At 34.3% G+C, this 14,023-nt stretch overlaps 1 protein-coding gene across 3 annotated transcripts in view; it reads right to left on the bottom strand.

The window, feature by feature from the left end:
* Positions 1–4,043: 4,043 nt before the first annotated feature.
* The window catches only part of LOC140148949 (uncharacterized), a 49,067-nt gene continuing 39,087 nt past the window's right edge, over positions 4,044–14,023 (bottom strand). For 2 of the 3 annotated variants that reach the window (XR_011858541.1, XR_011858542.1), the window contains one exon: positions 4,048–4,946. The gene's annotated coding sequence lies outside the window, so the exon portion shown is untranslated. Of the gene's footprint in view, positions 4,947–14,023 lie in introns of all 3 variants that reach the window. The other variant, XM_072171062.1, reaches the window with a different exon arrangement.

Here is a 14,023-nt window from a genome sequence, read left to right as displayed (position 1 = left end):
AAGGCTGAATGCTACATTACAACACTAACACTGTTACATCATGTATGCTACTGAAAATAGCATTTTGCCTCATATAATCACCTCCAAAAGCAGTTCACATTTATTTTGACCTTATAAAATCTACTGAAGACAACATGCATTTAATGCCATATACAGTTCAAATGTGTTTTACTTAAAATTGAATTTGTATAGATGGCGGTTTCCCTAATTTTGGTAACTTTACTTTACATTGCTATTGGAAGGAATTATAGAATTTGTTGTCCCTGCACAAGGGTGTGTTCAGCTGTTCTTTGTCATATAAAGGCAAGCATACTTATACAGGCTTTTAAGACTGGTTTAGGTTATTGGCTCCAGCTGATCCAATCACAACCTGTGTATTTCTACCACAGAAATAGATCAAGTAGAATCAGTACTGCCTGGAATTTGTTCAGGTGTTCAGGACTAATCGCTACTTCTATGTGACACTTGCAACAGGTAAATTCAGGCCAGTAGCCAGAATTGCTTGGCGGGTGCAGATTTTCCAAATGCAGACCTTTCCAAAAGAAATCTTCATTCTGGACAAATTCTAGACCTATCCTTCTGCACTTGATATTTGAATCATATTTTTTAACAAATTTCACAGAAAGTTGATGATTTGGGGGTATATTTATCAATTTTTTTGACATTTTTGGCCCAAATTTGCTATTTTTTACTGACAAAGCAGATCTTTTGCCGATTTAGGGGGGTGCATTGTCCCCACTGCACCCTCTGGCTACAGGCCTGGGTAAATTAGTAATACTTTCATGTCTCAAAGCACCAATTATGTCACAGAAGTAATATAAATGCATATTTATTTTTAATTTCCACGTGTTGTCAGCCAAGACTGCAATACCCCAAAATGTTCTCCATGGCTGACATCATATTATATTATCTATTTATGTTGTTTCTGAAAATATATGACTGGTTAAATAAACAAACAATAATTAAAGCTAGTATGGCATATGACCACAAATAATCATGATAATACATAGTAATGATCTACCCCACTATAATACTGTAGGTAGATAACAATTATCATTTTGCTATCTATTACAATTAAAGCAGAAACTCCATGCTGTCTACTGAAGATAGCAAGTGTTGTTAAATTACTGGATTTACTTACACAAGTTAGAATTATCTTGGATTTTTGCACAAAGTAAACCCATTCAAAACAGGTGTGCACTGACCTTTGATTTGGCAACAACAATGTGCTGTGGAAATAAAATATTTTCTCAATATCAAATCTAATCATTTAAATAATGAAATAATACTTTTTTTTTCAATTCAGCTGAACAATGCCATGCCAGTTGAATTAAAAATAATTCCATGTGCAATGCAATACACATAATGTCCACAATAAAGTCATAAAATTCACAGATATATAATTGTCATTGAAATACACAGATCATAGATGACATACTGTTGCCCAGTGCAAGCACACATACCCAGTGTGCCCCTTCCTCCCCCAGGTAATATTGACTTTGCAGTCAGCAAGGCCATGTAATATACTACATTTGTCAGACCATCTTAAAAATCCCATGGCTCCACTATAATTAACCAGTCATTTATACAGAACTAATACAGCTTAACAGTAATCATTGGACTGTTTTTATACGTCTATGCATGAAGTGATACTGTGAAAGTGTGATTTTGATTTTACTGCAACAAATCCAACATTACTTTTCCTTGCTTTTAAATTCTATTCTATACATATTTTTCCTTGATATCTTGAGACTCACCATGTATACCACACAATCAAATGTTATCAGTTACATATATTTTTGAAAGAGGAAGAAATAAAAATATAAAAATCCTTACATATATACATGTGACATTGGTAAAGGTAAATCTTTAAAGCTTTATAGAATTGTGACAATTTGAGTTGCTGAAACACCTAGTGGTGTGCGAAGTAGGGGAGGGGCATCTTTGTTTCATAACCACTCAGGTATAGGACATTTTTTTTGTTTCGACTAGCCCCTCTTTACAAGCTCAAATAATATTTGATATGAATTTTGTAACACAATTGTATGCAGTTATCTTTTTATGAGCCTAAAATGGCATCGATTGGCTCAAAATAAGGTAATAGTGCCCTTTACAGCCTTATTTAATTGTCATCTCCATAGAGTTTACATGTAAAATGAAAAGGTCTAATAAAAAAAAGCACCGCATTCAAGTTTGTAATAAAATTTGCGCAAAAGCTAATTGAGTAAGTACACATGCAATGCACCAGTTTTCAAGAGGGGGCTATACAAATATTTTTTATGGATTGTATATCACTGGTATGTATGGTCTTTACAAAAATAAAATGTCCATCTGAAACATAGGTGGGGGCACAGGTCTCGATTCCACCAACTGTTCTAAAATTTTTTACTTGTTCGCTTGCCGCAATAGGTAATTCCCCAATTGGATACATTTCCCAGACTGGAAAAAGTGTGTGTGTGTGGGGGGGGGGGTGCCCCTCTTTATGCAAGCCCCTGTAAACACCACCACAATATGTGCACTTAATCAACTGATGCAAACCCAGGTACTAGGGTTAATTTAAAACAATTTCTCATTTTAGCATTTTTCTTTTCTCCAGGTGAAAGCCTGTTTTCAGTATAGTAAAATTCTCTATTTCTCTTTCAGGCACGTATGCAGGGGAGGGGCGAAGGGGGCGCGCGCCCCCCGGGTAAAAAAAAAAAAAAGGAGAGAGAAAGGGAAGGGGAAAGAGGGGAGAGAGGGAGAAAGAGAGGAGAGAGAGGGAGAAAAAGAGGAGAGAGAGAGAGGTAGAGAGATATCTAGAGAGAGAGAGAGGGGGGGGCAAAGTGGGATCGATCGTGAGTATAAGTCTACATAGGGTTTGGTTATTTTTCAGCAAGAGAAGAGAGGAGAGGAGAAGAGAAAGGGACGATGAAAGAAAGAAAGGAGAGAAGAGAAAATGACTGCTATAAAGCACAGGCGGGTCGATCGGAAATATAATATAGGCCCAAATACGATTACTTGAAGGCGAGTCCTCGGCCCAAAATATTAGTAGGCCTACTGCGGGCCCACCCGATATGCAGGGCCCGTCACATTTTTTCACCAAAGTTAATCAATACATGCATGCTTTAGCCGTGTGCTTTATAGTAATTGCGAGTCTCACGTCTTTAGGCCTAACAGTCCGTGTAACATTAAAATTTTGAAAATTGAGTTTGGGCCCATTTTTGTTGAATGATGCACCAAAATGGCTTCAATTGGACCTTCATTTTGCAAAATTTCCCAACTTCTGAGGAGGGAACACCCCCCTCAACTCCCCCTGCGTGCGTATGGATAAACTCAATGGTTGCTGCTCGGGAGCACTCGAATATGAAAGTGCCGTACCTGTGCCCACCAGCGTATGAAACTAGGGGTCTATGTCTATCGGTGTAGAAATTTTCATTAAAAAGGGTGTTGGCAACGTCAAAAATGGGGTGATTCAGAGCTCCCAAAATTTCACATCATTGACAATCAAAAAATAGCTTTGAGTTTTTACCCAATTTTACAGTACAAAATAGACAAAACTCGTTCATTTTGCTGAAAATGCGCGAGTAGCGCGTTGAAATTGCAAATTTCAGGATTAATTCAATTGTTCAAAAAATGACAATTCAGGTCATTCAGTGTATAAGCCTGCTGAAAAAACGGGGTCATTGGGTGTAGGATTTGCCAAAAATACCGGGGTCTTTTCATGGGCACATGACGTATGTCAAAATATATGGGAGTTCCCCCGTGGTTTTCACTATAATTTGTATTTTCAGACGGCCGTAATATGTTTTAAGCAATAGGCCTAACTTAATAATTAGGCCTACAGTAATAGTAAATAATGTCACCTTTTTCTAACTAAAATTGTAGGCCTACATAATGTCAAAATCGACAACCAAATGGCTTCAATTGGACCTTCTTTTTGCAAAATTTATAAAGCAATAATTGATACAATAACAGTGAAAACTTGTCCAATTGTCTTCAATTGGGCCGTTCACAAATTTTCGGCTTTTTCAAACTAAAATTTTACACAATAAGAGGGCCAAAATGGTCCACCAAATGGGTTCATTTATGTCTTCATTTTGTAAAAGTTTCTCACTTCTGAGGGGGGCACATCCCCCCTCAGACACCCCCCTGCGTCGCGCAAGCGCTCCGGGATGTCCGCTTCGCGGCCATTATTGTTTTGGACTAAGATCTAATGTGCGCCCCCCGGTCTACGAATTCCTGCATACACGCCTGTCTTTATATAGGCCTATGAATTATAACACCAGGTTTGGTATCAAACTAATTTTTGATCCAACTTTTCAGTTCAGTTATTGCTATAGTCTTTCTTGAGACTGTAGTGCAAGATTATAAATTAAAACACAATTTACTAACTGATCTACTGACTGGAGTTGTGCATTCTTTCAGTTGTCAAGCAATGGCGTATCCAGTGGAAGCAGATCGAGGGTTGCAAACTTCTTTAACAAATTGGCAAAATCATGCAAAATGAGCCTATTTCAGTTAATTTTAGGCTCTCATCCCCTCAGTAATTGTACATTTTAAAAATCCCAGATCCACCCCTGCCAATAGCCATCATTATATTTCACCACTGAAAACATTGGCTACCAACTTTCAATTTTCCATCTAAAACAAACATATAAACTGCTTTACATCATTCAGGCACATCATCAATAGTTCTTGATAAAAATACACACTGGCACATTTTTACGATACTTTCACAACATTTTGACATTGGTATTCACATACATTCTTAGCTCTTCTTGCATACTTTACTGTACAATGTTTTAACTGTATACTTCAGCCTAAGGCTAACCACTTTGATTTTCCACCTCAAGAAGCACACCAGAGAGTACTTGTCTCCTTGGTCTATGATGCTCAGTCCATGGCCCCTGCAACAAGGCACTCCATTAGGCACATTTATAGGCAATTCTTCCCACGAATAGCGTTACCTGAGGAAAAAATGAACAGGAAATTAAAATGAGCGGCGTACGTCGAGGTTCATAAATGCCAATAAGATGAATACTGCGCAATATGCATTGTTATATTCTGATTCACATCAATGAAGGCACAATTAAAAGGAAGAAAGGGGAAGCATATTGTGTATTTTGCAATAATATTTTGATGCATAAAGACCGTAAAAAGCTGCAGTGATTATTTAATTTGATTTCAGTTTATTTACTACTAGTTTTCAAGGACCTAGGTTATGGAACAATTTGCCTTCCAATTTGCGCGAGGCTCCTAATGTGCAATCCTTTAAGAAACTTTTAAAAACCTATCTGTTTCCAAAATATTAGGTCTTTTTATGTATTTTCATAGACCTGTTTGCAGGTATTCACTCCCATGTGTAGTTTTTAAACATTGCTATTTGATAATAATATGTATTTTATAATGATATATGTCCCAATTTGGGTTCAAGTGTATTTTTAATTATTTTAATTGTGGTTCAGATTGCTGCGCATATCTGTTTTATTCAAATTTTTGATGTAATTAGGAGTATATTTTACCATGCTGTGATATATTGTTGTTCTTAATGCCATACTGTGTATTTTTGATGTATTTTTATTTTCTTTGTACAGCGCATTGATCCATGGGAAATGCGCTTTATAAGTTCTTTGAAATAATAATAATAATAATACTAGATAGATGTAAATCATCATACAATTGAACATCTTAGTTGGTCGACACAAAATGGGGATATTATATTATCATTTAAAGTGAGAGGTTTAACTGCTAAATTGTTAGTTTTCTAGGTATAGTAAATTATTATGCAATTTGTGCAGTCAATGTTGACAACTGATTAGTCAAAATTAATTGACTGCATTTGAAGATAAGCAATTACAGTACAAATAACTTCATTCAATTTACTATAGAATTCCTATAAAAAGAGAACTCTATGAAAAAATGGCTCTGCAGCTAGCTCCTAGTTTTGTATTGGTCTTCTTTTTCGGTCATTTAGGGCTAGTTCTAAAAAGAGATTATATACTCAAAGAGTACCAACTTAAAATCCCCCCTTGTGTAATTTTATGGTAAACACTGTATTTACTCTATTAAATGCTCCCCTTCTATTACCTTATTTTTTTAGGCATTATCGTTGTTCAAAAGACTAAAATAAATGCCCCCTTTTTCGAAAATGTCATGCCATTTTGGTATTTCACCCATGGAAGGCAGATACCTGCGGCATTTTTCAGCAAGAGCCCAAAATTGAACAATAATTTGCATCTTTATACGCTTGAGCATTACAATTGTTGCTCAATATTATAGCTTAGGGCACAATTTGTTTGGCACAACATGTTACACATAGAATGATGCAAACAACAATGCACTTTGAATGAAAGTTTGCCCAGTGCATCATAGCAAAATTATCTGGATGTACACTATTTGCCCTTTATGAGTGACACACAAACATGGCAGAGTCGGTACCTCATTGGGCTAGTTATTACTGTATTAGAACAGCATAATGGATATTCTGTAGGTTGTACTAATTCTGATGTCCTGAGGATGATATGCACCAATATGGCACTGAATTATTGCCTGTGTTAGAACAATCACATAACTGCTGCATATGCTAAACACCTTGGAATATTCACCAGATATTTGTAAAAGATCAGATAAAATTCAATTGTATAATTCGGTTAGTATGGTTATATAGTATCTCAGCAGCTGTGTGTGTTTTTATCTGGCTTCCGTTCCATTCACAAAATCAGATACAGTGTGATTATTTCTTCCTCCAGGCTATGTGGATGTCATTCTTTTTATTTGAAACAAAAATTATATAGTGCATGCTAGGGCATACGAGTTGTGAAATTTGCTTATCCGTATTGAAAACAGTTTACCATAAAGTGTTTAAACAGCAGATCAGCACTGCCTTGCCTCGATGAAATAAAATTTACCCATAACAAGCGTCTAAAGTAGCCCTACTAGATAAGTTCCTTTTAATGCTATGGCCTACAAAAACCAATATAACCTGAGAAGCAATATCACTCATACTATTAGAAAGAAAGGTTCTTGGCTGTCCTGTATGTAGAGCCCTCAAGATGTAAGGTTCTAATTCTTTAAAATTGAAAGAACCCCAAAATGGTTCTTTCTGGCCTTTCCAGAACTCCTTTCAGGACTAAAATAGACCTTTTTAACCTCTCCAGAACCCTGTTCAATGCTTTCTAGAACAATTTAAGGTTCCACATACAGGACTGCTCAAGTACCATTTTAGGTTTTACTTAGAACCATTTTTCTAAGAGTGGCATTTTTATGTGGATGTATTTTTTTAAACATGTGCATGCAAAGGCGCTCTAAATATGAGCTATGCAATTTGCTTTAAATCTGACTTGAAAACAGTTACCATTACCATGTTACATGTAGGGCCATAACGAAGGTTGAAAAATATGTGGGCGGCCATCAAAATGTGGGCTGGCCAAAATAAAAATATGCGCCAAAATCAAAATAACCCTATAAAGAAAAAATCAAATCTCTAAAAAAAGTGGGGTGCCATGGCCTCCCCTGCTGCCTGCTTGCTACGGCAATGATTACATGTGTATATACTTTTGCTCAAGTAATTTTTTCTTTTTTTATCAAAGGAGAATCGAGGTGCAGATCATGATGATGATTTGTTCATATAATTTTTTACTACACATACCATAAACACAATAAGCATAAATTATAAATAGCATATCAGCACTGATACAAACAAATAATCTTCTTGCAGAACAAGCTTCTAATAAAAAGATGAAGTTTGGATAAGCATATAATATGTTTCATCATGGTTGCCCCTGGGATGTTATTTATTTGCATCTACGTCTGTTTTCAAAGCAAACTATACCCTGCATGGCCTAATTTTTCATAACCTCATATTTATATTTATTGCCAGGTTTTATTCCTGTATAATCCAACATTGATCATGCTTAGGGTGAAAGTGCTAGAAAGTACTTGCAGTTGGATTTAGAAAGACCTTACAAAGATGATATTTTGATTAAGTTATACATCATGGTTGCCCTTGGGATGCATGGTGGTAGTTTCATCTCTCTCTACTCTGGTCTAGTTTGCCATATTAACCTCTGTGTTTGAATTATTCCACAATCACTGATAATCCAACATTGATCTTACCCAAGTTATAAATAGAAAACATTCCATTTGAAATAGTCAGGGTTTTTAAAAACACTCGACATCAAACGGAATTCCCAATATTGAACATGTGACAGTAAATATTAAATTGAGCTTTTTATGCTTTAAAATACAAATTTGACATACAGCTTTCTTTCTTTCTTTTCCTATTCTTCCCCCCCATCCCTCCATCTGTCTATTTATTGATATTTTTCCAATTTAAGAAGCATCTCAAGCCCTATTAATTTGTTAATTAACTGATTAAATTTTTACTATGTAATTTTGGTTGTCTGAATTGCATCATTATTGCCGTAATATATTTTAAGGTTTTTTTGCATATTTGTGTTTATGTTAGCACTTTGTAACCTTAGGCAAAGCTAGGTGACATATTAAGACTTTTAAGTTCTTGTAATGATGTTTTTTTATTACTTTAGAACCTTTAAAAACAACAAAATGTAAACCAACCCCTCTCAAAAATGCAAATGAAAAATGTTGATGCTAAATTGAAAATACATTTTGAAATTTTGAAAGAAATTAGGCTTGAAATTAGTCAACATAGTAAAACAACATTTAACACAGACATTTAGGTCTTACCACAAGGTATATTTTAACCATCTAAGATAATTGAACATTGCAAGATATTCACAAACACTTTAATCCCATTTTCATGTTCATACATTTCCTAGAAACACAATGTTCAATGTTATATAAGTAGTAACTGACAAGCATTTGCAGCCCAGAGGAAATCAACCAAACCATATATAGCATTTACTTGTACATTTGAAACTTATCTTTAGCTCGAGGGACGTGTCAGTTAACACACCACCATAGGTTAAGTGTTCTTGTCTTTGATTGCTTAACTAACACCAGTTTGTGGATTTTAAAAGAAGCTAATGCCATTATTATTATTTTTTTTTATATATTTCAATTTTTATATTTTACAATTTATACAAAGAGACCTTTTTGTTGTTCTGCATAATATTGCATTAGAAATACAGTTCTTAACTGAGAGTCTGAGACAAGTTTTCATTAAAAACAAAATGCAGGAGACAAAATTAAATCAGCAGTCTTCGGTCTTTTGAAATATATCCCATTCCCAAGAGATATTTGCTCAAAAGACATCCTTCAGAGATTTGTCAAATATTTTAAAGGTATGAAACATTTGTACAAAGAGGTTTTCACGCTTCCCTAAAGTGAGATAATGCTCAATTTATTTTTAAAATCCACATCTTATAATTAAAGAAAGGCTTAAATTATCATTATTCCAGCACTTAATTTGCACTATTTACGTGAATGATGAAGCAGAAAAAGAAAAATAGTGAAGTGTAAATGATTGCCTTTTCAAGTAGTAGAGAATGACTTGCTTTCATTATTGGCATGCTATTCCACAGTGGATTCAAACTGCATATTTGAATGCTGGATTTGTGCAATTGCACATTTCAATGCTTGGGTCCAATCATAGATGTGATGTAACAGGAATCTGTCACAGACTGTACCTGGCTAGGCTCTCTATTCAAACAGGATTTTCCTTGTTAAATTGCCAGGGGTACGCTTTAGTTCAGAGCACTGACAAGATGAACTCTTTAAGTCAATAAAGGAGGAGGCCAGTTTAAAAAGAAATAAAAGTTCATTCTTTTCAGGCTGATTTTCACTCAAAAAAGATGTGTCCCTTAAATCAATGATCTCTTCGAATGAGTACTCATGCACAGGAGTGAATTTGATAAAATGGTCTCAAAATTGGACATAAATCACATCCAAACATAATTTTAGGGTTGATCTATTTAATAATGACAATAAAAGTATAGTTTTGAGATGTAGCCATGTATCTATCACCTGATGTAACATGGTAGACACTATATTTTCAGAGGAAAAACAACTTGGAATTCCTCTTTGGTGTTTCACATAAAATAATGGTATGAAGTTCAGCCATGTTATATAAAGCGATAGATATACGGCTAGGTCTCAAAACAATACTCTAATCTCTAAATTGATAAACAGGACACTATTTCCCTTTCAATACTTGGGTATTTATAAATAACATACAGCTTGTTAATCTTTCCATCCGTTAAGTAATCTATCATAATATTTCCATTATAATATTTTTTTAAATGTTTTATATATTACATCAATATGAATTTCTTCCTACAAGATCCCTGATGCCAGTATGATATTATATGTGGGTGTATCAAATGTAATTTATTTGAAATGCTTATCAAGTTTAAATCCCACAAAATGATTCTCTGATGCTAGCATATAGTATCATACATGCACAGCCTGTTAACGGGATATATCATATGTTGTGAAGGCATTAAAAGCAATTTAGTATTCTTCATTATGCATTCAACACAGGTGTGCAATTTGACAGCTACACAGAGAAAATCTGTTTCCATCCAATTTCTTTCACTTTGCTGGCTGTCAACTATTGATACTATAGTCTGTCTCATCTCAAGTTGAGAGCTGTGAAGAGTGCCATCAGTGTGTTTACAATGTGAAATCCAACATGGCGTTATCTCAACTTGAGATGAGACTGATGAGTAGGATGAGCATCCCGCCAAAACTGCTTTTGTTGCAAAACCCCTTATATCAATGACTTTTTTTGATATTTTCTCAAAATTGCTCAAGTGGATGTAAAGAGTTTTGAAACCAAGCTGTTCAATATTATTGTCTGTATTTATATTTACTTTATAATTGTATACAGTGAGTGACATGAAATTATTTCACCAATTGGTCAATTTGAACAGATCAATAAACGTTAACAGGAATTGAGGAAATCAAAACAGCTAACTCACAATTTTCATGAAACATTATCTCCTGCAAATGTCATCAGATATTCCCATCATCAACTCCTTCTTTCCAAATGTGACAGTCTTGAATAACAGACTTAAAGCTATAATGTACAATTTCCATCACAATTTTAATTTTGTTATAAACTCAAAATGCTGAAATAATATTAGCAATAACTTCCAGGAAAGGTTTCTGCCCATTTTAAGGGGCAAAATAAAGTAAAGTGAAAGAAACCCTTCTGGCTATTGTGGCCATAAGGTGGAGTTCTTTGGTGGACATCATGTCATCATGACATCATGTCAAAATTGCTATGTTCACCAGACAAACACAACAAATTTGGCTGATTCCATTTAGGTGTAAGTTGGAACATGTGCAACACCCCCCCCAAATAAAACCAACACACAACATGAACCAATTTTATATCATAAGATCATACATTATGGCTTTAATATTAGACCAGGAAAGTTTCCTGATTAGACTTAGAATAATAATGTAATATTATTATTAGAATTCTTCCATATTTTGCCATTTGCATAGTTATAAGGATGTGTATTGTGTATGTTTGTTAAAAAAAGAAATTAAAAATCTGAACTTTCATCAAACTGATGAGGGCCCTTCTTTTATCAAAATAAGTGATGGGTATACCTAGAGATCAGAATGTGTGATGAAATCTGATTTTTACATAATTAAATATAGGTGCATGAGCATGCATATGAATTACAGGAAAGCAAGCTTCGTGATCATATAGTGACTATGTCTTACACATCTAACTTACTGTGAACAGCATGAATAATTTTAAAATGATTCTCTCTGAATGTCTTGAACACATTATTTGAAATAGAACCTCATCCGACTGTGCCTAGAATTTAAGACAACCTTGGGTGATAACTTACATGGTTGTTTTGCACTTCCCAATGGTGAAACATTATACATTAATTTGCAGGTAACCTTTTTAAAGTCTTTTAAACTAATGACGTAAGCCTAGATAAGTTGATTAAGTTGTCCACATTTCCTTATAAGGTAAAGCATGTTAACTTGCACACACAGTTGTCTATACTGCACATATTGAGGTCTTTGGAAATGCTTAAAGTTGTTAAATGATATGTAGTTCAACTAATGCTTAAATTATTATAGTGAATACATGAAAAAAAGAACTAAGAAGTCTATCATTATTTCATTATCAGCTGTTGAAAATTTGTACTGTTTTTCCAGCTTCCCTGTGCTCCATGTTTGAAAACTGACTCGATAACATTAGGGATTAATCAAATTGGGATAAAACAGAGGCATGAAGTAGTACTTCGCACAGCTATGCAAGATGCCTTTACCCTGTTATCGTGTATCTTAGAACAACCCTTAGCAATATGTTGCATGGGAATTATTTTTTTTGTACATCATATTTGTAAATTTTGATTTTTTTTCCTCCCATTTTTCATATTCAAACACGGAATAAAGCAAAACTCACTGAAAAAATAAGAATTTCTGAAATATCAACTGATTTACACATATGTTTCTTTTTATTATCACACATTTTGTATCATGCATACGACCCCATTTTGTCAGGGATTTGATAATATCATGTGATCTCAGGTCTTCAGGTGTAACATCACAAAGAAACTATACTTATTAATGTTAAACTTATTTTCTTTCAACAAAATTCTAAAGACATCTCTATGAGTATGAAACATTGCATAGCCATGCCTATAAAGAAATGCTGCAGGTATATTGCATGTAACATTTGATAGAAAACCCCATGTTTGTGTAGAGACTCGGTCTGGATAAAATACATTTAATCAAGATGATGAAATATGATAAAGGATTAAGCTGTTACATCTCCCCACAACTTATCTAATCCAGGTATTTTCACTATTATCAACTTGTGTCCTGAAGAGATGAACTTAACTCTGAACAAAACAGAAAAATTCTGGTTATCACTTTAACTGGGAAACAGGGCAGTTATGCCCACAGTATATATACGGGAGTATACAATGATAATAAAGTGAGTATTCTTTTCAGTGCCTAACAGCATAGACAATAATATAGTCTTCTCATTCTATCTGATTCAGTTGCTTACAGAATGAAATCCTAGAAGTCTGCAATTTAAGCATGTGTGTTCATCAATGGAATAAATTTAGCATGAGCCAGGTATATACATTTGTGCATCAATAGCACTTGTTGTAAAAGAATACCCATTGAATATGTCTCAAATCAGTCAAAAATGTGACAAAATGTTGCAAATCAAGCATTTTTGAAATTGAAAACATTTATTTTCAACCCTTTATTGGAGACAGCTGATTCTATTGCAGTCAGTCAGGTAACTGGGTCAATTTCTTGTTATGTTGTTTTCATTTGAAATCAATGACATGCCCTATAGGTAAAAGGCAGAATTTTAAAGGAGGATCTGTAAAAATACCATGTAGCCTACATATACTTGCAAATATCTCTCAAATATACATCTTTACTTGTATTACCGTCACCAGTCTTGATAAAGATACACCATTGTAGACAAGTCTTGCTTGCGTCATGTCACTTGGGTCGATCAAAATGGGCTACTAACGAACAGCAAAGCTAGCCATAAAAACTTGCCAGCCACTGAGGAATTCAACCCACCTTTGATGCTTCAGATCAATATGCTCACTGCCTGAACTAATGAGCCTCAAATAGGAATGCCTTCCAGGTTTCTAAAATTACAATTCTATTTCGTACATTGCACTTTCTGTTTTCTTCAATTTTTACTTCACTTCTTCTATCTTCACCGAATACAGATAATGGAATTGAAAATTAATATTAAGTGTTTAAGATAAAATAAATATAAAATCACTTAAAACAGTTTGCTAAAATCTATTTTTTATGTTACTTTTTGAATGAAGGAATGAAAAGACTCAAAAGAGACATCTTTGGTCACTGGTTTGAAAGAAAGTTGGGAAATTAATTGCATTTTAGATAGCAAAAGAATATTATTCAATGCATATAGAGATATAAATTCGCTCATATGAAGCTGTACTGTAATGGTTAATCCTTTTTCTTAGTAAAAAGAGAGCACAAAATTAGAGATGAATAATAAATCTCTAGCTCTAGTATTGCCTGCATTTGTTACTGTATGTTACTTTTCCTCACTGAGTACCTGACCATACTGTTTTATAAATGATCT

The sequence above is a fragment of the Amphiura filiformis genome, chromosome 3 (genome assembly GCF_039555335.1).
Source record: "Amphiura filiformis chromosome 3, Afil_fr2py, whole genome shotgun sequence".
NCBI lineage: Eukaryota > Metazoa > Echinodermata > Ophiuroidea > Amphilepidida > Amphiuridae > Amphiura > Amphiura filiformis.
The sequence above is the reverse complement of the archived record's forward strand: the minus strand, read 5'-3'. Positions and strand labels throughout refer to the sequence as shown.